The following is a 21,611-nucleotide window of genomic DNA, read 5'->3' as shown; positions in this document are numbered from 1 at the left end:
TGTATCTTAGCATCACAAGCTTATCCTTAAAAACATGCTGTGCAATTCTGGTAAATTATCTTTTGGTTAATTTTGGCTTTTGTTCCTGTTGTTAAAACTAGGAAATTTTAATTACCAAGTCTGGCTCTTGCAAAGATTGTTCTGAGAGTTTAACATACATACAATCATACAATTGTCTGAAATTTCCTCCCAGTTATTTTACCCACACTGAACTCACAAGATCATCTGGTACTTGCCTGCTCAAACAACTACAATTAACCTGAGTTTGAGAAGATACCCAATTCCTCACAGACTCTAATATAGTTTTTTTTATTTATTTACTGGACACTAAAGTGAAGAAATGTGACATTAGTGAGGAAGTATTTCCAACAGGTTAATAAACTGAGTACATTGGCCTGAAGAAATGTATTGACTTTTGAATCCATAATTCAGGGGGAGGTGACGGTCAGTTTCTGCCTCTTGGCAGAAATAAGTGAATAAGACACTGAGGTGAAAAATCAGCCTGTGGTGGAATTTCTACAAGAGTGACACATAACATGACACTGTGATAGAGAAACAAATAAACAAAACAACAAGGAAATAAATAAAGGAAACTAGCTGGTTGTTTAGTTTAGGGATTTTGCTCATGTAGGGATTTTAATTTAGCCATTTTGTCATGGGCTTTTTCACTAGACACAAAATTTCAGCACTTTACCAAGAGAAAAATGAATTAAATCATCACTTTCTGATCTACAAGTGGTAAAATAATGAATAGTATTGAGAAGGTAAATCAGAAATGTCTGTTCTCTCTGTCTCCTCGCACATTTAATGAAACTGAGAGGTCACAAATTCAAAATTGATGAAAGGAAATACTTTTTAATACAATATATAATTAGACTGTGGAAATCATCGCCACAGGAAGTCATTGAGGCCAGAAACTTAGCAAGATTCAAAGAGAGATTGCATGTTACTATAGATAACAAGAATATCCATTTTTATAGTTAATGCTGGATTTTAAAAAAAAACATTGGAGGGGTGATAAAACCTCATGTGTCAGGACTTAAGCCAATCTCTAGCTATTGGAGATAAAGAGGAGAACTTCACAAGGGACAGACTGGGGGTTCTTTCACCTTCCTCTGAAACATTTGGTGCTGTCCAGTGCTGGAGACAAGACAGTGGACTAACTGGACCACAGATCTGATATAGTATGGGAATTCCTGTCAACCAGATACATACATGTTTACCTTTCTCATATAAAAATGTATTGAAAAGTAGTCTGTAAGCAAGTGGAATGCACACCCTGCCTCACCAAAGAGGTACACATTTTTTTTAAGGTCACTCACAACACTCCTGGGTAAGGTTTTAATAACAGCACTACCACAAACTGAATCTCAGGACAAGGTTTGTTCTCAGATCTGGCTGCTCCCAGGGCTCTCTTTGGAGGACCTCTGTCCCAGATCAGAGAACCATTGCCTCTACCTTTATTTCCAGGGAGAAGTTATCAAACTCCACCTGCCACAATGAGGTAACAGGAATAGCCCTGCCACCCTACTACAGAACATCTATAACTACAGCTTGAATTTAGATATTGTTAGTGTACGATCAAAGATTTTATTACTGTCTGAGTCACCAAGTGCCTAGCTTCCACCCACAGCCATTCATCCTTAAGTGCAAGGATAATCAATGTTTTTCCTGAATCACAGGTGAATAATCAGATGATAATCATTGTTATATTTGTCTAAGGCAGCAACATTAATATTAGACACAATTAAATTTAAACAGTACAATTCACAATCATTTTTTGAACAGAACACTGTTTGTATCCAATATTTTGTATAAAGGGTAAAGAACAATATATCGATGGGGGTGAGAAAAATGCCAAAAAAGCTACACTCCAATAGAGTTCATCAGTGGAGCCCTTGATGAATCCCATTGTCATTTTAGAAACTGCATTGATATCTTAACAATTTTCAAAATGATCCTGGGAAAAAACACGTGTGTATTCGATTGTACACTTCATTCCACATAATCCAACTGTGTGAAAAGGATTAAAGAGAGAAAAGAGGTTAATAAACCATAGAATAATTAGTATGAAGAGGTGGAGATTAAACATCTCTCACACCAATGCAGTTATTTTTGCTCATTGATATTATTCGACGGACCAGTTTATCCATTATCTTTTTGCTCTACCAAGCAGAGGCTCTCCTTAGTGTATGTCCTGTGTAAGGTGAGATGTGTTATTGTCACATACATGATAAATAATAATTTCATCTGGCATGATGATGTGTTTCAGTGCAGCAACTCTAAAACTCAAGGCTTTTCAAACATCCCTCACAAAGTCCATGCTCCTGTGCCTGCAGCTGTTCTTGATACAGTGCATACCTCTTTCTTCACCTGTTGGATAAATACGAGCAGCATTAGTTTGATTTAATAATGGTGTTAAAAAGTCTGAACTTCATTTGAGTGCTCTAAATGCTGTACTGATTCTGTTTCATGAATGCTATTCTTGCTTGGTTCAACTGCTGCTTTATATTCTTTAAAGCAGAACTGCCTCCTGTTGTGGAAACCACGTATACAAGGTAACAAGATCTTTCAACTTCCTCTAAGGTTACATCGTGTGTGTCATTAGGAACAGTAGCGCAGAATTCCTCATTAGAGCAGTAAACATTCAATATATCAGTCTCCCTCATGCTGATCTTTCACCTGCACTGTTTACTGCTACAAAGATGTTTTATTTTTGCCTGTAGCTCATCTTTGCATCACAACAAGAAGAACTCTAAATCTGCAAAGTTAAGGATGGCTCCACTTCACTAGATCCTTCCAATAACTCCTTCCGCTTCTCTGAAGGGCAATGTTGTCTAGTGAATAGTGCACCAGACTGGTTGTTGAGAAACCTGAGTTCTAGGCATAGCTCTGCTATAGATTCACTGTGTGACCTGGGGCAAGTCATCTAATCACTCTATGCCTCTGTCTATAAAACGTGAAGATAATAATAGGCATCTTTTTTAAAGTGCTTTTTAAAGCTTCAGATCAGAAGAACAATATAAGTAAAATAATATTATTAGTATTTTCAAACTAATCAGGATATTATCCAGGGGAACAGAAAGCTAGATACGATACCTCTCTGCCAGCAGACAGACTGTAGCAAGCCAGACTGAACATAGGTTAATGTAGATGACAAAAACATGCCATTTCCTATATAAAGGCTTAACAACTTCTCTCATCACTATGATTCATGTTCCATAGTTATTTTATAAGTGGACACTATCAATGCTTCTTAAAGTCTACAAAAAGGATAAAACGAGCTGTTCTGACTCTCTTCAGAGATATTCCGTTGTCTAAAAAACTGCTCAATACAACTGCAATGTTGTTGGAAATCTGCCTACTCTCTAGCAAGTTAGCATGTGCCTTGTATTGGAATAGGATCTTGTTGATGACACTCTTTATATCCCTCAGAACTATATGTGGCTGAGGAATAATTGAAACCTGCATGCAACAGAAGATGAAGAGTGTCACTATATCGTATTAGCTCTGCACACATCTTCTGCCTGGACACAAGTGCTTGCTCAAATGTGAGAAGCACGGAACAGATCTGACAATCCTCCAAATATGGACATGGCTCCATAGGGTCCAAAGGTCACTTACATCCAAGGTAGATAAGATCCTGGTTTTTTCAAAAGCTTGTTCTGTCAAGTTAAAGGATTTGACTCTATAAGTAAGTAAAGTAAGTTCTATTTTATTACACACAAAAAAACTAACAAACATTATTCAGGTTGCAAAGTCAAGCACTCTAAAAGTTAGAAAATATCAGAATTAAGGTTGTCTGTGCTGCTCTAATTCCTTCACACACATCATGTGAGTATGCATTATGATAAAGCCTTTAATTGCATGGTCACACACTGTTTTTTTTTTCCGGAGGACCTTGTCCACATTCAGTGCACAGAATGGATGGTGAATAATATATCAGCAGCTATTCTATATTTTATTGTCCCCTGATTGTTCAGTGTGTGGCCGTAAGCTTTATTTATTGCACACTATTCAAACACTGCTCTGGAGACCGAATTATTAATTTCCCCAGGGGCCTTTCTATGGCATTGATCACTATAGTACATGAGTGCTTCACAAACATGAATTAATTTATATTTGCAACATCCCTGTGAGGCAAGGTGCTATTATTATTCCCATTTTACAGATAGGAACATAAGAACTTAAGAATGGCCATACTGGGTCAGACCAAAGGTCCATCCAGCCCAGTATCCTGTCTACCGACAGTGTCCAATGCCAGGTGCCCCAGAGGGAGTGAACCTAACAGATAATGATCAAGTGATCTCTCGCCTGTCATCCATCTCCGCCCTCTGACAAACAGAGGCTAGGGACATAAAGACAAACACAAGAAACAAGCACAAAGACAATGCCAAAATGTTCTCTCATTTCGAGTGCAAAATTTGAGATGCTTATGGTCCAATGGTGGCACACAAGCCAATTTTTAATGGCACGCTGAGGTCCCGGCCGCCGGCCCCGCTCAGCCCACTGCCAGCCTGGGGGAAGGGAACCCTAGGCCGGTAGCAGGCTGAGCGGAACCAGCGGCTGAGACCCTGGCTGGCAGGAGCCGGCGGATGGAACTCCAGACCAGCAGAGGGCTGAGCCGCTCAGCCCATTGCCACTCTGGGGTCCCGGCCACTGGCCCTGCTCAGCTCGCCACTGGTCTGGGGTTCCAGCGGCCAGGACCCTGGCTGGCAAGGGGCCGGCAGCTGGAACCTAGAAGTCAAAGTAAGGCGGAGCATGCATACTTGGAGCCGGCCGATGCTGGGGCGCTCCGCTGCAGCTGGAGGCACGGCGCGTGGCGTGCTCCCAACTGTGGTCCTGCTGGCTGCTGGAACTCTCTGGCAGGCTGGTGCTGGTGGCCCCATGCACCGGACTAAGCAGCAGGCAGTCAGGCAAGTGAAAGGGGCCAGCGGGAGGCGCGGTGGAGGTATCCGCGTCCCAGCCTGTCCTGCTGCCCCTCTCTCGCCACTATGGCTGGATACCAGGGCACTACAGGCACATGCCATCCCTGCAGCATGCACAGCTGTGGCCCTTCAGGGGGAAGGGGAAGGGAGCAGCAGGCCAGGGGGTCTTCTGCTGCCACCCCCCATTTGCCTGCAGATGCAGTGCCCCCACACAGCTGGCCCACAGCTCCCTTGGCAGGAACAGGAACAGCACGGGGCAGGGACCCATCCACCATCCAGGTAACCCAGCCATAACCGGGACTGTCCCAGGCCAGCCCCGAGCCCTGGCCCCCCCAGGGCTTCCCCCCTACACACACATCCCAACCCCCTGCCCTGAGCCCCTCATGCCACCCAACCCTGACTCCTGCACCCCCCATGCTCCCAGCCCTGACTCCTGCATCATCCACATCCCCACCCCCTGCCCTGAGTGCTCCCCACATCCACACATCCCCTGCACCTGAGCTCCTCCCCCTGAGGGAGGTTTCAATATGACAGTACCTGTAAGAAGTTTAAGTTACTTTCACCCCTGCTGGAACCCCAGACCAGCAGCAGACTGAGCGGCTCATCCTGCTGCTGGTCTGGGGTTCTGGCCACCGGCCCCGCTCAGCCCACTGCCAGACTGGGGTACTGGCAGCCAGCCCAGGGCTCTGCTCCTGGCCTCGACCCAGTGCTCTTCAGTCACCCCCTGCTGTAGGCCACATTGGAAAACTCAGCAAGGAAAAGCGAGGGCGAGGATCACACTAAACTGATAAGATCTGCATTTTAAATGAAGCTTCTTAAATATTTTTAAAACCTTTTTTACTTTAAATACAACAATAGTTTATTTATATAATATAGATTTATAGAGACCTTCTAAAAATGTTAAAATGTATTACCGGAACGCGAATCCTTAATTACAGGGAACTTGGCACACCACTTCTGAAAGGTTGCCTACCCCTGATCTAATGTCTACAAGCAGGTGGTCCTCATCATGCTAGATGCTGTACAAACATATAATAAATGATAGTCACTTCTCCAATGAGCTTAACATCTAAAAGAGATAGAAAAACTAGGTATGATGGCAGGTAGAGATTAAATGCTGATGACTGAGGGAGAATAGGAGGTGGTGTTGAAGCTGTGGGGTGGATGTGAGGATGGGCAATTTACTGGGAAGAAGTTAAACAGCTGCATAATTGCCTGGAAATCAAGCTGTGTCAAATGAGTTTCTGCAATAGAAAGAGATGCTTCATATAACGGAAAGCTCTTTAAACATGCATTAGTGCCACCAGGCTCAATAGAGATACATAACAGCATAATACCCTTTTCACATACAGATGTCCATTCCAGGATTCACTTCCAAATAAACGTCAGTCAAGAGACAGTGGCTGTATAGGGTTTTCAAAAATGTGTAAATGTTAAAGGGGTAACAGCTTCAGACAGAAAGGACTAAAAGTAAAGGCTTGAGGCTAATTCTACCCTCAGATGTCTATAATGCCACCAATGTCAATGGAGATTCATACATTTAACTGAGGGCAGCCTTTGTCCTGGATGACCAAAAGGCTGCAGGACAGGCTGTAACTTTAAGTCTTGGGCCATGCTGTAGTGTAGTACATGTAAAAAGATGCAGGAGAGAAGGCTCAGACTTGGATTTCACATAGAATTATTTGGAATTGCCTTCGTGTAGGTAAACCAGACACCTGTGAGTGATAGGTTTGTTTGGAGTGTGGAAGGAGACCCCACCCATTTACGATCTCATTGAAACCAATAAGAGAAGAACTGGGCCCCAAAACTACATGGCAAAAATCATAAATGACCTATTTACTTTCTTACAGCCACTGCGTAAGATTTCAAGGAGATTGAACTATGTGAAGCAGTTGAACCACCAGTAATGAGCTGTTATTGAGCTAAAAGGAGACAAAGAAACATTACATGATAAAATTTAAAAGGAGGGGGAGTTAACTAACTTATTATTCATAAACAATTTGATTAATTTTCTTCAAACTTTGCAGAAGTTTCCATACTCTTTTGCCTTCAACATGCATATCATAATTTGTGGCCAAGCCAATTTTCCAAACTAAAATTATAGGAGGGCTAAACGTACAGCTTTCTAACTATAGTTTGCAATTTTAACCTGAGGCAAGGCTACGTCTCTCCATAATATCAAAAGGAAACAACTGTAGACCAGTAGCATCTATGCAACTTTATGTCATGCTTATGTTTGACACTGACCTTTCATTGAAGATTTAGATAACTTCATGTGCTTTGAGTACATTGCATGTCAATCTATTTCCTGATTCAGCATGCCATGTTTCACAAAAGAGGTGATTTTAGCCACTATGATGATCATCATATTAACTCATCTTGCATTTCTTACTGTTGTTAATGTTTATATGTTTGTATTATATTCCTTTAGAGGATAATTTTCAATCACAAACTTTCAAAAATGCTATTTGTCTTGAGTAACTTGAGTTAGCACAAACTTTGGCTGATTTGTTGTACTTTCCTTCTTTATTGATTAGGTTAGGAATTAACAGGTAATAATCAGTGCAATCTAAGGCCCCGATCTTGCAATGCATTCTACACAGGCATACCCTGCCCCCACATGGAGCACTATTGACCACCCATGCAAAATACATTGCAGAATTGGAGACCAGTCCTTGTTATAGCAAGTCCATAACTGAATACATATGTATATAGTACTTATGAAATTGGACTTATGGGCCTTATTCTTATTTACACTAAAGCCACTTGTAGTGAGGTGCCCTGGGTCCCAGCGGCGCCTGAGAGGGCCGAGCCAGAATGGATGCCACAGTGGGCGGAGCCACCGCCGCCTGTTCCCACCCCCCGGAAGTCAAGGGGCGGGACAGGAAGTATAAAGGCCCGGCCCCAGCGCTCAGTTGACTGCTGGCCGCCGGAGAGGACAGACGCTAGTGCTCTAGCTCCCGCTGGGCCGAGCCTGCCCCGGGCTCGCCACCTGGAGGAGGACTGGCCGAACCTGCCCCGGGCTCGTTGCCCAGAGGAGCTGCCTGAGCTTCCCCTCGCTCAGTATCCTGAGGAGCAGCCCGGCCTACCCAGCGCCCAGTACCCTGAGGAGCCCACGGTGTGGGACACTGCGGAAGATGCCGGGGATACCCAGGTACCAATGGAGGGGGAGAGTGGAAGTGGCCTGGGGGTAGCTGACCCTAGTCCGTCTGCAGCAGACCCCGAGCCAATGTCAGTGTGTTGCGGCCAGGATCCCCACTGACACAGCAGCTGACTGACTGCTGCTGTTAGGGCCCTGGGCTGGGACGCAGTGGAGTGGGTGGGCCTGCATCCCCCCTAACACCCCACTCACGGGTGGCAGTCTCCCCCTCACACCAACGCTCAGGCGTAGGAGCCTGGACTTACCTCAGTGTCTGCTCAGCCCCTGCCTGAGCCCTGAACTGCTTGCTGCCCCGCCCTGCTCAAGGGCCTGGGCTTATGTACTGTACTGTTTGTTTGCTCAGCCCCTGCCTGAGGGTCTGAGCCCCTGAACGACTGTTTGTTTGCTCAGCCAGAGGGTCTGGACCCTGACCTACTGGCTGTCGGTAGTGAGGCGCCCTGGATCCCAGCAGCGCCTGAGAGGGCCGAGCCCCAACACCAGACGTCCACACGACTAAAGAGAAAGTAAGTTATATTTACATACATTTTAAGAGCAATGTTACACAGAGTTAATGTATCTGAGAATAAGGCCCATCATCTATTAATATTTCAGTGAAGAAAGTAAATGATTGCAATAAATACCATCTTCTACATTGTTTCAAGTTACTTTGCATCACTATGTTCTGATGAATATGCATGTAACAAACCTCACTGTTATATTACTTCTTCCTGAAGGAAATAATCAATCTCATGAAATAATGTTTTTAATCATTACATGCTTTTGGAGCCTGTGTTTCTTCAGCTATGTCATTTCTAAATCAACAGATATGATATTCTGCTCTGCTGCCAAATCACTTTTTTATGTGAACTGTGATTGCTCAAAGGACTTTTACTCCCTATCAGAAAAAAGTGGCTTGGCCAGTGTAGATTAATAGTGAAGCTTTGATTTATTTAACTCTCAGAATGGCTTCGTTTCATTCTGAAATCTAAATCTAGCACCTTAGATCTCCTTTTCTAACAATCAAGCCAAAATTAGGCTAAAAGTGTTGTGGTTCACTGCTTAAGTGAAGCACTGGGTTTCCATTCCAACTGAGCATTAACTTATAATTAAATCCCACAAGGAGAATGATAGATAATATCCAAAAATTAATGGTCTAATAACTAAGAAAGATAGGGTATAAAACAAACCTTAGTTAAGCAAATTGCTTAACTGATTACCTATACCACCTTTCTTAAGGTTCTCGGAATTTTGATTTAATTAAAGAAAAGGGACTTGAGAGTTAAATTTAATTTTATAAAATTTTATTAACCATCCTTAACAACAGCTACTAATACTAGAGGATATAAGAAGGTACAAATATTATTGTACTGTGATTTTGGTAACAAACTAGAAAATTGGTTAATACAATAACCATCCAAGTTGTCAGAATCAAACACCACCACCACAATAGAAAATAATACTTATACTCAATCACTATCCTGGGAAGGTTACTTTGTATAGATTTTTTACTAAGAATCCCTCAGGACAGGGCCATATTTGTGCTAGTTGGTTATCAACTGACCAGTGTTGATAACACAACACAGGAAAAACAATCCCAAAGCTAAAGCATAAGACAATTTGGTCAATTGCTTACCCATGAGTTCACCAAGATTTCCCTACCAGTGCATCCACAGTTAATCCTTTAAATTACACTCCTAACTTTCTAAAATAAACCCCTATATTTATGACAAACTCTATAGACCAAGTGCAATTCTAGAGGCTTGCACTTTTGATAGCATTTTATGTCTCTATAAACCTAAAACTTGAAAGGGAATTTGAAACCATTAACTACAACGGAAAAGTACAATGTTTCACAGTCTTAGTTAACAACAGTAACTTGTTCAGTTGCAAAGCTACTTTATAACAATCTTGATTGGACCCTGGTACAAAACCAGGACAACACCCTGTAACTCTTTCACATCTTTAAAACACATACACAGTCATGTACACTTCCTTTCTAATTAGGTACCCAGTTTCAGAAAGTGGTCAACTGACTGATTTGGGTCAGGAGAAAGTCTGTGTGCTACTTATCAGCAGATCTTTGCTCAGCCATCAGCTTTCAGCTCAGTTACTGTTCCCAGCAGGAGTTGACACTGTAAATGCAGGTGGAGCAAAGAACAGACATGACTAAAATCTTTTCTTGGCACACTAGCGGGCAACCTGAATTGCTGGAAAGCAAAAAGAGATGATTAAAAGTGCCTATCCAAGCGAGGTATCCAAGGTAGGAGTACTCCCTGGTGGCTGGCCCCAGGATCTCAGTCTTCTTCCTTCCAGGTGACTTTGGTTTTCGGGAAGTGATGTGCTGAGGGAGACAAGCCATTTAATCCTATTTCTGATTGGCAGTACAGCTTAGTTCTTCTTCTTGGAGATGCTGGCATGGACCAATCCGATGGTGACCCATACTTCTGCTGAAATATCCAACCAAAACAAGGTGTCCTCTCATCTTCCAGTCATGGAACAAGGCATCGCCTATGAGTTCTTGCAACTGGGGCTGGAATTTTCCAGTTTCCTTGTGCAAAACATCTTGTCATTCCAGCTTATGTAAGACAGGTTAGGACCTAGCTGTTAGTAAAACCATCTTGGGGCATATATTGAACAACAGCTGACTTGCCCTGGTCAGCAACTGATCTTCACAAGTTGCTTTTCATTGCCCGCCCCCCCCATGTGGTGTATCCCTTAACCAGCTTTGCATGCTATGCTTGCTAAGGTTGCGGTTTCTCCATCAACACTTTGCTAGCTGAGTTTAAAGTCCATGTTGTTTATACAATGTCCTTCCACATTCTCTGATGCTCTTAAAATGCACTATAACCATCCATTATACAATACAATGTCACTTCAACAACTGTAGTTCTCCAACAGGCCATAACAGCTGTATAAATCTTCCATTTCTGTACTCCTTGTTTTAACAACAATGGTGGGATTTTTGTATGTATGGCTGAGCTGTGTCAGTGCATTATTGATCAAACAGCTTCATTTCTGATTATTCCACTCTGTGATCTGATTATTCTACTGTGTCCTTGTAACATACTATTTGGTTTCAGTCCCTTTATTTACTGCCTATTTCAGGATAGATGCATTTCACTAACTTGATAGCATAAACATGCTTGATGGCAATTACTAGCCCTATTTATTCACTTTATAACTAAAATAAAATAAATCAATATGACTGCAACCCCCTTCTTTCCCTAACAGGTTTGCCTGTGATGTAAACGCTGTCATTAAAATTTACAATATTTTGCCCAAAGCTGTCACTTATAGTCAATTTTCCCCTTTACTACACATAACTTTATTAATCACAGCCATTGAGTCAGTCTGGTTCCTTATTTTTCCCCACTACTATATCTAGCAACCTAATATAGTATCTTAATATTTGATATTTATATTTTAATTCGTTCATTTGGAGACAGGAAAAGGGGGAATCTCTTCAGCTGTACCAACAGTATATTCTTGTGAAAGGCTACAGAAACCCTCAGGATACGTCTACACTTCAAGTGGCATAGGTACCACAATCCAGCTATTCCACTGTAGCACTATAGCATAGACGCTTGCTGCAGCGATAGAAGGGGTTTTTCCATTGTTGTAGTAAATCCAATCCCTCAATTGGCAGTAGCTTAGTCCACAGAATAATTCTCTGGTTAAACTACTGATGTCTAAACTGAGACTTAGGTCAATTTACCTATGTGTGAAACATTCAGGGGTTGTGAAACATTCACAGCCCTGACTGCTGTAGCTAGGTTGACCTACGTTTCAGGTATAGACCAGGCCTGAGTTTCCTCAAACTATATGGACAATCTGAAGAAACCTTGCCATTAGACTATGGGGTCTTTTTTTTTGTTTATTTTGTTATTTAAATTCTCCCAGCTCTATGTCCTGTCTTTTCTAAAAGGCCTTTATGCCTGGGGAATTCTTAGTCATAATTCATAATTTTAGGAGTTTAGTCTTTCATAAGCACTCACTCTTTCTTTTTCAGTCCTGATGAAAGGTTTGAAGTTATTTTTCTTTTGTTGGTTTGAGGTATGCTGAGATCCTAGGAATAGGCTAGTGTAAGTCTTCACATCCTTTTACATCAACAAAGGGATTATGGACATCAATGTAGGCCAATATTATTTCATTTTTCCACAGGCTTCTTTTATATGAGTGAAAGAGCAGGTTAGATCATGATTCAACAGGTTAAAAAAAATCAAGTAATTTAAATGGATGTGATGGGGAGGTCAGACAAGGTTAGAAAAATCAAATATTAGCATACAGAATTACATTCTTTAGCTGCTAGCAGAAGGTGTGATTGCATATCAGTAATATGATCAATATGTAGTTCATTTTTAAAAAGCCACCATTTTGCTATATTTCCTATAGTAACATGAGACATCTATAATCTATCTAAAGCTGTATGGTAACTTTAAGAAAATGTTACTTATTGTTCACAGCACATACGTGCCCATAAGTGTGCGCGTGCACACACACACGTCAGTTAGAGTCTTGATTCTGCCAACTCTTAAACAACTGCATAATTTCACTTGTCAGAATAGCCCCATTACAGAGCTAGGCCTAAAAGTCTTATCCAAAACCTGCTGAAGTCAGTGAGAGTATTTCAATTGCATCAGGCCCCAAATATGGAAGCTTTTTCAATACTGAGTGCATTAAACAGGGCGTTGGAGATCTAGGGTTCCTCCACACAGGAATAAAAAACCCACAGCTGGCCCAGGTCAGCTGACTTGGGTTGGGGGTCTGGGCTGAAAAATTGCTGTATAGAATTTTGGGTTCAGGCTACAGCCCAAGCTCTGGGACCCTCCCTCTCCTCACAGAGTCCCAGAGCTTGGGCTCCAGCCCAAACCCAAATGTCTACATAGCAATTTCTCAGCACAGAGTCCAAAAAATCCTGTGAGCCCAAGTCAGTTGACCCTGGCCAGCTGCAGCTTTTTTGTCCTTGTGTAGACATACCCCTAGGGGCCCTACTGTCCCACACATTGGTAGTTATTGGCATCCTGCAATAAAAAACAGAGCTATATGTGTGACAATGAGGTATGTCTGTGTCACTATGAACTCCATTTCATAGTATGTGCTGAACATTATTGAAATGCATTCCAGAAAGCCACAGTCCCCAGGAAAGGTGTTTAACCCTGCATTGAAAGACTACCTATAGAGAAGTCAAGACTACCATCTAGAGCCATTGATTCTGATTGGCTCTCAACTAGTGGCTCATTCCTATGGAACAAAAGACTTTCTACACAACCTCCCACTGGGGGCGAGGGGGGGGGACAAGCATGCCAATCAAGCTGTAGCAAGGAGCCGTGGCTTCCCTCAGACCTGGAGGAAACACCACAAGCCACCTGGTGGGTGGAGCCAGGAGGGCCATGCCCTGCATGCCGGAAGCAGAGGGGTGGGACAGCTCAGTTCAGAGGAAGCCACTGGAGGAGATAGACGTTTCTTCCCCACTGCTGGAGAGGAGCACCAAGGAGCACTGCTGTTGCCCAGGGACCAGCATGAGCTTCCAGGGAGACCTGATGCTCTTGATGTGGAGGAACCACTACCAATATCCTTGGCAGTATACCCCAGGGAGATTGAGGAGACCAACGAGATGACCCCACTCTGAGGCACGCCTACAAGCAGCTAGTCTGTGAGGATGCTGTCATGGTCAATGCACAGAGAGCCAACCAGTGGCCTCGATTCGAGCTTGTCCAGGATCAGCTCTACCGTGTTGACCTAGACCTGCAATCCCCAGTCCCAGCTACTGGTCCCTCAGTGACACTGGTGTGCTGTGCTACGACTAGCCCACGATGTCCCAGTGGCCAGCCACCTCATGCTAGAGAAGACACTGGCCCATGTCCTGTCCCATTTCTTCTGGCTGGGCATGTACCATGACACCAAGGACCACTGTGCCTCGTGCCCAGAATGCCAGCTAGCAGCCCCTGATGGGGCACCCAAGGCACCCCTGGTCCCCCTCCCGCTGGTGAGAACCCTTTTGAAAGGGTAGCCGTGGACTTGGTGGGACCTCTGGCAAGGAGTGTAGCTGGATTCTGGTATATCCTAGTAATGCTGGACTATGCCGCACGGTTTCCCGAGGCTGTCTCCCTAAGAAATGCCACTGCCCGTACTGTGGCAGCCCAGGAAGCCCAAGCACGAGGATACAATCGGGGTATGAGACAGCGGGTCTTCGAACCCAGGGATCGAGACCTGGTTCTGCTCCCTTCAGCTGAGTCTAAACTGCTGGCCCATTGGCAAGGACCCTATAAGGTCATCCGCCGAACAGGTCCCATCAATTACGAGGTTTGCCAGCCAGACCAAAAAAGAAAATGCCAGATCTATCATGCGAATCTGCTAAAGCCCTGGCATGAGTGGGATGAATTATTTGTCACTCCCTACCCCCGAAACCAGAACTGGGCCTGCAAGCACCCATTGGAATGTAGCCTGAAAACACCCTGCTGGGTGATACCCTCTCGGCTGAACAGTTGAAGCAAGTAAGATGCCTACTTGAGGCCTTCCCTCGAAGGTTCACCACCATGCCCGGGCAGACAACCCAAATCTACCACTCCATCACCACCTGTCCCAGAGAGGTTGTATGAGACATCACCTGACCACACTCCCACCACATGCGAGACTCCATGTTAGAACCTGAGGTAATCAAGAGATCCTTGAGTGAGTGGTGGATACCAATTGTCCTTGTCCCCAAGCCAGACGGGACTTGTCGCTTTTGCATTGACTTCAGAAGGGTCAATGCAATATTCCACTTTGACGCCTACCCGATGCCGCAGGTGGACGAATTACTCGAATGACAGGATGAGGCCCAATATATTACCACGCTGGATTTAACCAAAGGATATTGGCAGATCCCACTGATGCTAGAATCAAAAGAGAACTGCCTTTGCCACCACCAACAGACTCTATCAGTTTACCAGAATGCCAAACCTCACCCCAAACCTGAGCCCCATAGACATCATGTGGTGCTCACCCAAAACCTGAGCCACATAGACATTGTGTAGCACTTACCCCAAACCTGAGGCCCATAGACTGGACTGGGGCTACAGCTCTGCCTGATTGCAGGCAAGAGCCCTGACTACTTGTGGCCTCAGCCTACTTAAAGGCTCTGCCTGATTGCAGGCTGTTTGCTGCCCCGCCCTGCCTAGCACCAGGGTGAATAAACTGCTGCTGCTCTGCCCAGTTTCAGACCAGACCCTTGACTGTTGGCTACTCCACCCTGCTTAATAGCTAAGTGGATAGACTGCTACTGCTCTCCCTGGTTACAGGCCAGAGCCCAGACTGTGTGTGGCCTGCCTCGCTTGAAAGACAGGCCTCTTGAGAACTGCTAATTCCCCTCCCCCCACCCCCGCCTTGGAGAAAGCTTTAGCAGACCCAAATTGTGAGGAGGCGTGGCCTCCCTCAGACGCAGATCCAGAGGGACGGCCCTGCTTGCTTACACAAGCACATGGAAAAAGAGACACAGGCCCTTTTTTTAAAAGGTGTGTGCTGCTCTGTTCAGGGGGCTGACCATCACCACATGTAAACAGGACATGCATCATGAATGATGTGGAGAAAGTGAATAGGGAAATGTTATTTACCCCTTCACAAAACAAACCAGGGGTCACCCAAATTAATAGGTGACAGATTTAAAACTGACATAAGAAAGTACTTCTTCATACAAGGCACAGTCAACCTGTGGCATTTGTTGCCAGGGAACGAAGTAAAGACCAAAAAGTATAACTGGGTTTAAAAAAATAATTAGATAAGTGCATGGAGGATAAGTCTATCAATGGCTATTAGCCAAGATGGTCAGGGGCACAACTCCATGCTCTGGGTGTTCTTAAACTTCTGAGTGCTAGAAGCTAGTACTGAATGACAGAGAATGGATCACTCAATAAATTGCCAGTTCTGTTTACGGCCCCTTAAGCACCTTCCACTGCTGGAAGACAGGATACTGGGCTGGATGGACCATTGGTCTGACCCAGTATGACCATTCTTATGTTCTTATGCAGGAAAGGTGAGGACAGCCTGAAATGCTGATAATACTTAGACTCACCGAAGGGATAAAATGAGAATGGGGAAGGTTATCTCAAGACTTTTGTTATTTTACAAAGATCTTGAAATTCTTGAGAGAATGTAAGACTAAAATGACTGTGGTTAAGAGATTCTTTTGCTCAACCAATGTTCCTTGCTTTCCTTCCATGTTGTCCCTGAATGAATTAAACTAGAAGCCCAGAGAGGCCACAGAAAAAGGTTGAACTCTAAGGGAGCATGTGTAAGCTACGGGGGGGCTTGAAGGTCTCAGTACTCATTTGGGGGTTGAAGATGGCTGGGCAGCAGTACCCAGCATCCCAAAGGAGCGTGTCAGAATAAAGGTCTGAGCCTGGGAATGTTCCCTAGAGCCCCAGAGCTAGAAACTGTGACTAGACTCTATCCAAACCCAGTTGACTTAGAAGCACATAGGACCCAGTGACTTGGTCTACTCACAACTGACTGGTAATCACACAGTGGGGTACAGGGCATGTTGTAATAGTGTGATCAAGAAATTTCTATAGATTGACACTGTGCAAACCGAAGCTCTGCAGCACTTCCCCTTGCCATTGTGTAATGGATAGTTGGTTGTTCATATCAAGAAAAATATCTACTGATATTATTTTGCTATCTCAGATTAAATAGTTAATCTTGATTAGTTACCATTTTACTGAATTGTGAAGAGTTTACATGCTAAGATCTAAGTATTATTTTTTAAACTTGTTTAGTTAAGCAAGACTTTACTCTCTTTTTATGTGTAAAAATCAATATTACAGTGACACTGAAAATAAACTGCCACAGGTTTCAGTGGCAAAGTGCTAATTCAATTAAGTATTTATCAAACTATAATTCTAACCCTTCAATATGTTACAATAGCAAAGTGAACAAATAAACATTATAAATCTAAATATATATAAAATATATATATACAGTAAAGCAAAGTAACAAAGGCCTCAATTTTGCAATAAGCTCCACACAGAACATTGCCAGCTCAGGGCTTCACCATTTTCTATTCGAGTCATTAGTGTCTTGAATCAGTTGTCTGTTGATATTCAGCAAAGCACATAAGCATATGCTTAACTCTAAGCACCAGTTTATGTCCATTGAAGTCAGGGGGGATTAAGCACACATCTAAAGTTAAGCACATAGTTAATTGCTTTGCTGTATTGGAGCCTGGGAGGCCCTTTGCAGGATCAGACTTTAATTATAATTGCACTAAACATACAGGCTTTGATACCCCTTCCTGAAGAAAGGATAATGATCCATAATGCTCTTTTAAAGTGGAAGCAGTAAACATCCAGAGGAGTGTAGACTGGAATCAGGCGGCTGACTATCATGAATCTTTTCATTTTAGATGATCACACCTGCCATGGAGGTTGCAAACCTAAATATACTATAGGTAAAAAGAGGCTGTGTTGATCCCCATACTATATACAGAGATCAATTTGTGCATCATTTTTCACTTTTATTACTCTTTGGGTTAACTTTCTTATTTGAGTAGTTCCACATTTGCTTTGATAAACTCAAAACATTGCCAGAATATATAAATGTATCACATCCAGCAATATTTTGTGAGTAATATATTACTCGTATTATATTTGTTTTTCTACGGCTTCATTCACAGGGGTTTAAGTTCTATCATATTCTTTACATAGCAATAAAACCATTTCCATTGCAAACTTGTAACAGTAATGGATAGCAGCCTTCAGGGGATACGTTTCTAAGAAATTTATTTCACCTCATGATGTTCAGCCACCCAAGGAATGAATTTGTTTCCATGACAGATAAGGACTGCAAAGATCATTTTAAAATGGTCTTGGGGTACCGCACATCAGTATCAGAAAAAAGGAAAATGCAGAATGATAATATTTCTTTTGCTGTCATCAATCCTGCTAGTTTGTACTGTAGAATTGTGAACTGGACGATGCTTCATTAACAGTCATTAAGAGACTTGCTAAATAGAATTAGATAATCATTCAGTTCTGTTAAGTCCTGGGTGGCTTTTTATTTATTTAAGAAATGAATTGAACTTTTTCTTCAATCAATTTATATTTGAATGTCTGCAGATGAATCTCTGCAAAATACAATTTCAGCATCAACAGTGTTCTTACTGGAAACATTACAGATCAAAGTAAGATTAACAACCTGCACCCCCATCCTACAAAGACATAAATGCTTAACTTGGTAAACTATGGCTTCAGCTACACTTGAAGCCGGGGCTTGAGTAGACATCCTCACACTAATTGACACTACTAGTGTAGCCATGCTAGCACAGGCAGTGATGAGCAGTGGGAGGGGCTAGCTGCCCCAAGTACAAGCCCACCCAGACCCTGGAGGTATGTACTTGGGGTGACTAGCCCATTTCCCTGCTTGTCTCTGCCCATGCTACCATGACTACCCCCACAATTTTTAGTATGCTAGTTCAATAAGAGCTAGCGGTGGTATGTCTGCTTGAGCTGGGAATCAACCCTGCCTGCCCCCCCAGCTCCAAGCTCTATGTCTGTACTGCAGCTGAGAGCATTCACGGTGGGAGCTCAGTACCTACCTGCCAGGACCCTCTGGGTATATACTCAGGCTGTTAGCATGAGCTGCCACCTGGGCTACCCTGGCTACACCCCTACTTTTAGCATACTAACTGGATTGGAGCTAGCTCATATCTGTGTATCCATGCTGAGAAGCAGTGCAGATCTACTATTTGAGTACCCATTGACTTCAGTGGGTCTGCTTCAAGGGCATAAAGTAAAGCATTGCTAGATCAGAGCCACAGATAGCTATTTAAAAATCACTCTGTACATAATGTATAATGTAAGCAGGTTTATCTTATCAACACAAATGCTAACAACTGAAGCCAATAACAATGATGTCACCGTTGATTGGGTAGCCTACATTAAGAGATTTGCAAGCAGATGTGCCTTTCATAACACTGCATGTGGGTTATTTCTGCCTTTCTGAGTTGGCTGTTGTGCCTCAAAGCTCATGTTGGCAGCCACATATTAATGGCTTTGATGCTGTATTGAACCATTGATTCTGCAAAGGGTGCAAGCTCCTTGACAATGAAAGAGGTATTGTGGTGTTGCTCTGTGGTTCGATTTGGTTTTCCCATTCATGGGCCAGAGAGAAAAAAATTAAAGAAAATAGTTTCTGCATTTTCCCCTGCCACTTTGAAAAAATCCCTTGAAAGTAGAACAAACATGTAAAACCTGAAAAGGTAAAAGGTAACATGGGTTAGGGAATACTCTTAACATCATAAACATATTTCTAAATTCAGTGACATGCAGACACGTACATGTATTAATTTAAATCATCACTTGTGACTGTAAAAACAACTCTCAATTTTAGAAGAAACAAACTGCAAAGTCTTTTAGGCAGGCAGCTTGTTATGAACACTTGTCCCCAAGAGGAAAGGTCAAAATAAATTCTGTATCTTGCACCAAGTAATGTAGCCTATATAGCTGAGCATCACCTTTGTTTACAGCTCTGCAGGAGGGAGCCTAAACTCACAAACAATTTGAGCACTGACTTCCAATAACCAAACAGCAGGTTTAACAGCTCTTTAGATGAGCTTGATTCTGAATACTTCAGGAAACCTAAGAGTCAGCACAGCAGTTGCAATTAAAGTAACCTTGAACAACTCTAGGCTCAACCCACTGCCACCTAGGCAAGTGGAGTTCCATCACGGAGTTCGATGAGAGTAGGCATAAGCGCTGTATAAATTTACCTCTATGAAGTAATATAAGCAACTGCATTTTCTTTCCTCAGATCACTGCAGGTTCAACAGGTCTAGTCAAGCAACATTAAGGATTCTTAGTAGGTCTATAGCATTCCTAGTGTCACAGAAGTTAATAGACAAAGGATCAAATTCAGCCCTGTGTAAGTGGGTGTTACTGTCGGCTTTAAAGGAGCTGCATTTGTATATACTAGGAGTGAATTTGGGCCTATATCTCTAATGACTGTTTTTCACTTCCTAGAAAGTTTACTTTTCAATGGTTTTTTATAATCAGTGTGGATGTTTACATTGAAAATACCATGTGCATGGTTGCACATTAACATCACTGCTTTATGTTCAAATGTCTCCTTGTAGCTCATAATCTACCATGTTTTTCAAACATTAATGAATTAGCCATACAACCCTCCTGTGACATATTATCCTCATTTATAGGTTGGAAATAGCAAGAGAAGTGACTTCCCAAGGTCGCACATGAAGTCTGTGGCAGATTTGAAAACAGAAGCCAAATCTCCTGCTTTCCAATCTTGTTCTCCAGATTATGCCTCTTTTTTGTGCACCCCTTACACAACTTTTAAATTCATTTTAACTCATCTAATTCACCTACTTCAGCAAATTTGAGTTCATGCAGTCATAAGCCATGCCACTTTCCCCCACTCTGCAGGTTTTGTTCCTACGTTGACCTTAAAGTAACCCCACGTGCTGATCTTGTTCATGCTGCACACTATTCCTTAAGTAAATTTAGCAACACTTAGTCCCTAATATTCTGTTCTAATACATTTAGTTAGGATTTAAATTTCTTTAGGCTTTTATTTTATTTATTTTTAAGTTTATTAATGAGTTTGTTAATTATTAAAGTTTATTTAAGTGTCAGAAGCTTTTATATCATAGCTTATAAAGTTTTCTCAAGGAAATGTGTAAGACACATTAATTAGAGATCAGAGAACTCATCTGCATGCATGAAATAAAGAGCAGCTTATGCATCTGGTTTGTCATAAATAATTCTATACACTCCATTATGGGCTATATTTGCAGTGAGCAAGACATATGTCCACCACCACCTTGATAACTTTGCTTTTAAGCTGTATCTCTTTCATCCACTCTTTCCGTTTTTGTTTCTTTGTAGCCTTTTGGGGGCATATTCGGAAACTGTTTACCACATTTTTGGCACTACCATAAAACAATTAAGTATATACAAAATTTTCCTTTTCCAAATTAAGCTATTTTACTTAGGCTTTGTCTTCACTAGCACTTCTGTGAGTAAAACTTTTGTTGGTCTGGGGTGTGAAAAACACACCCCTGGCTGACATAATTTCACCAGCAGATGCTCTCCTGACATCATAGCAACTGCCACTCATTGGGAGTGGTTTAATTATGCCAATGAGAGGGCTACAGAGAGCAGCTACACAGGAGACCTTACAGCAGTACAGCTGTGCCGTTGTATTGTAGACATAGCCTTAGGGAGAAAAAGCAGCTAGCAAATGTGAAAAACTACTGAATATGATATCATTTCAATCAGAAATTCTCAAACTGTGGCTCAGGACCCTAAAGTGGCTTGTTTTAATGGGGTCACCAGGGCTGGTGTTAGACGTGCTGGGGCCTGGGGCTGAAGCCAAAGCCCAATCCCTGCTGCCCAGGACCAATGCCTGAGCCCCACCTCCCTGAGCTAAAGCCGAAGACCAAGGGTTTCACCCCTAGGTGCTGGGGCTCAGATTACAGGCCTTCCATCTGGAGCTAAAGCCCTTGGATTTCAGTTTAGCACTCCCACCTCCCTGCCCCGGGCAGGGGGCTCGGG

At 42.8% G+C, this 21,611-nt stretch overlaps 1 long non-coding RNA gene across 1 annotated transcript; it reads left to right on the top strand.

Moving 5' to 3' along the window:
* Window positions 1-7,891: 7,891 nt before the first annotated feature.
* Window positions 7,892-20,992, top strand: LOC120395855. Its single transcript, XR_005592854.1, has 3 exons — window positions 7,892-8,082; window positions 8,479-8,591; window positions 20,252-20,992. It is a non-coding gene; the product is annotated as an uncharacterized LOC120395855 (long non-coding RNA).
* The last annotated feature ends 619 nt before the right edge of the window (window positions 20,993-21,611 follow it).

This window comes from Mauremys reevesii, linkage group 1 (assembly GCF_016161935.1).
Source record: "Mauremys reevesii isolate NIE-2019 linkage group 1, ASM1616193v1, whole genome shotgun sequence".
Classification (NCBI taxonomy): Eukaryota; Metazoa; Chordata; order Testudines; family Geoemydidae; genus Mauremys; species Mauremys reevesii.
The sequence above is the reverse complement of the archived record's forward strand: the minus strand, read 5'-3'. Positions and strand labels throughout refer to the sequence as shown.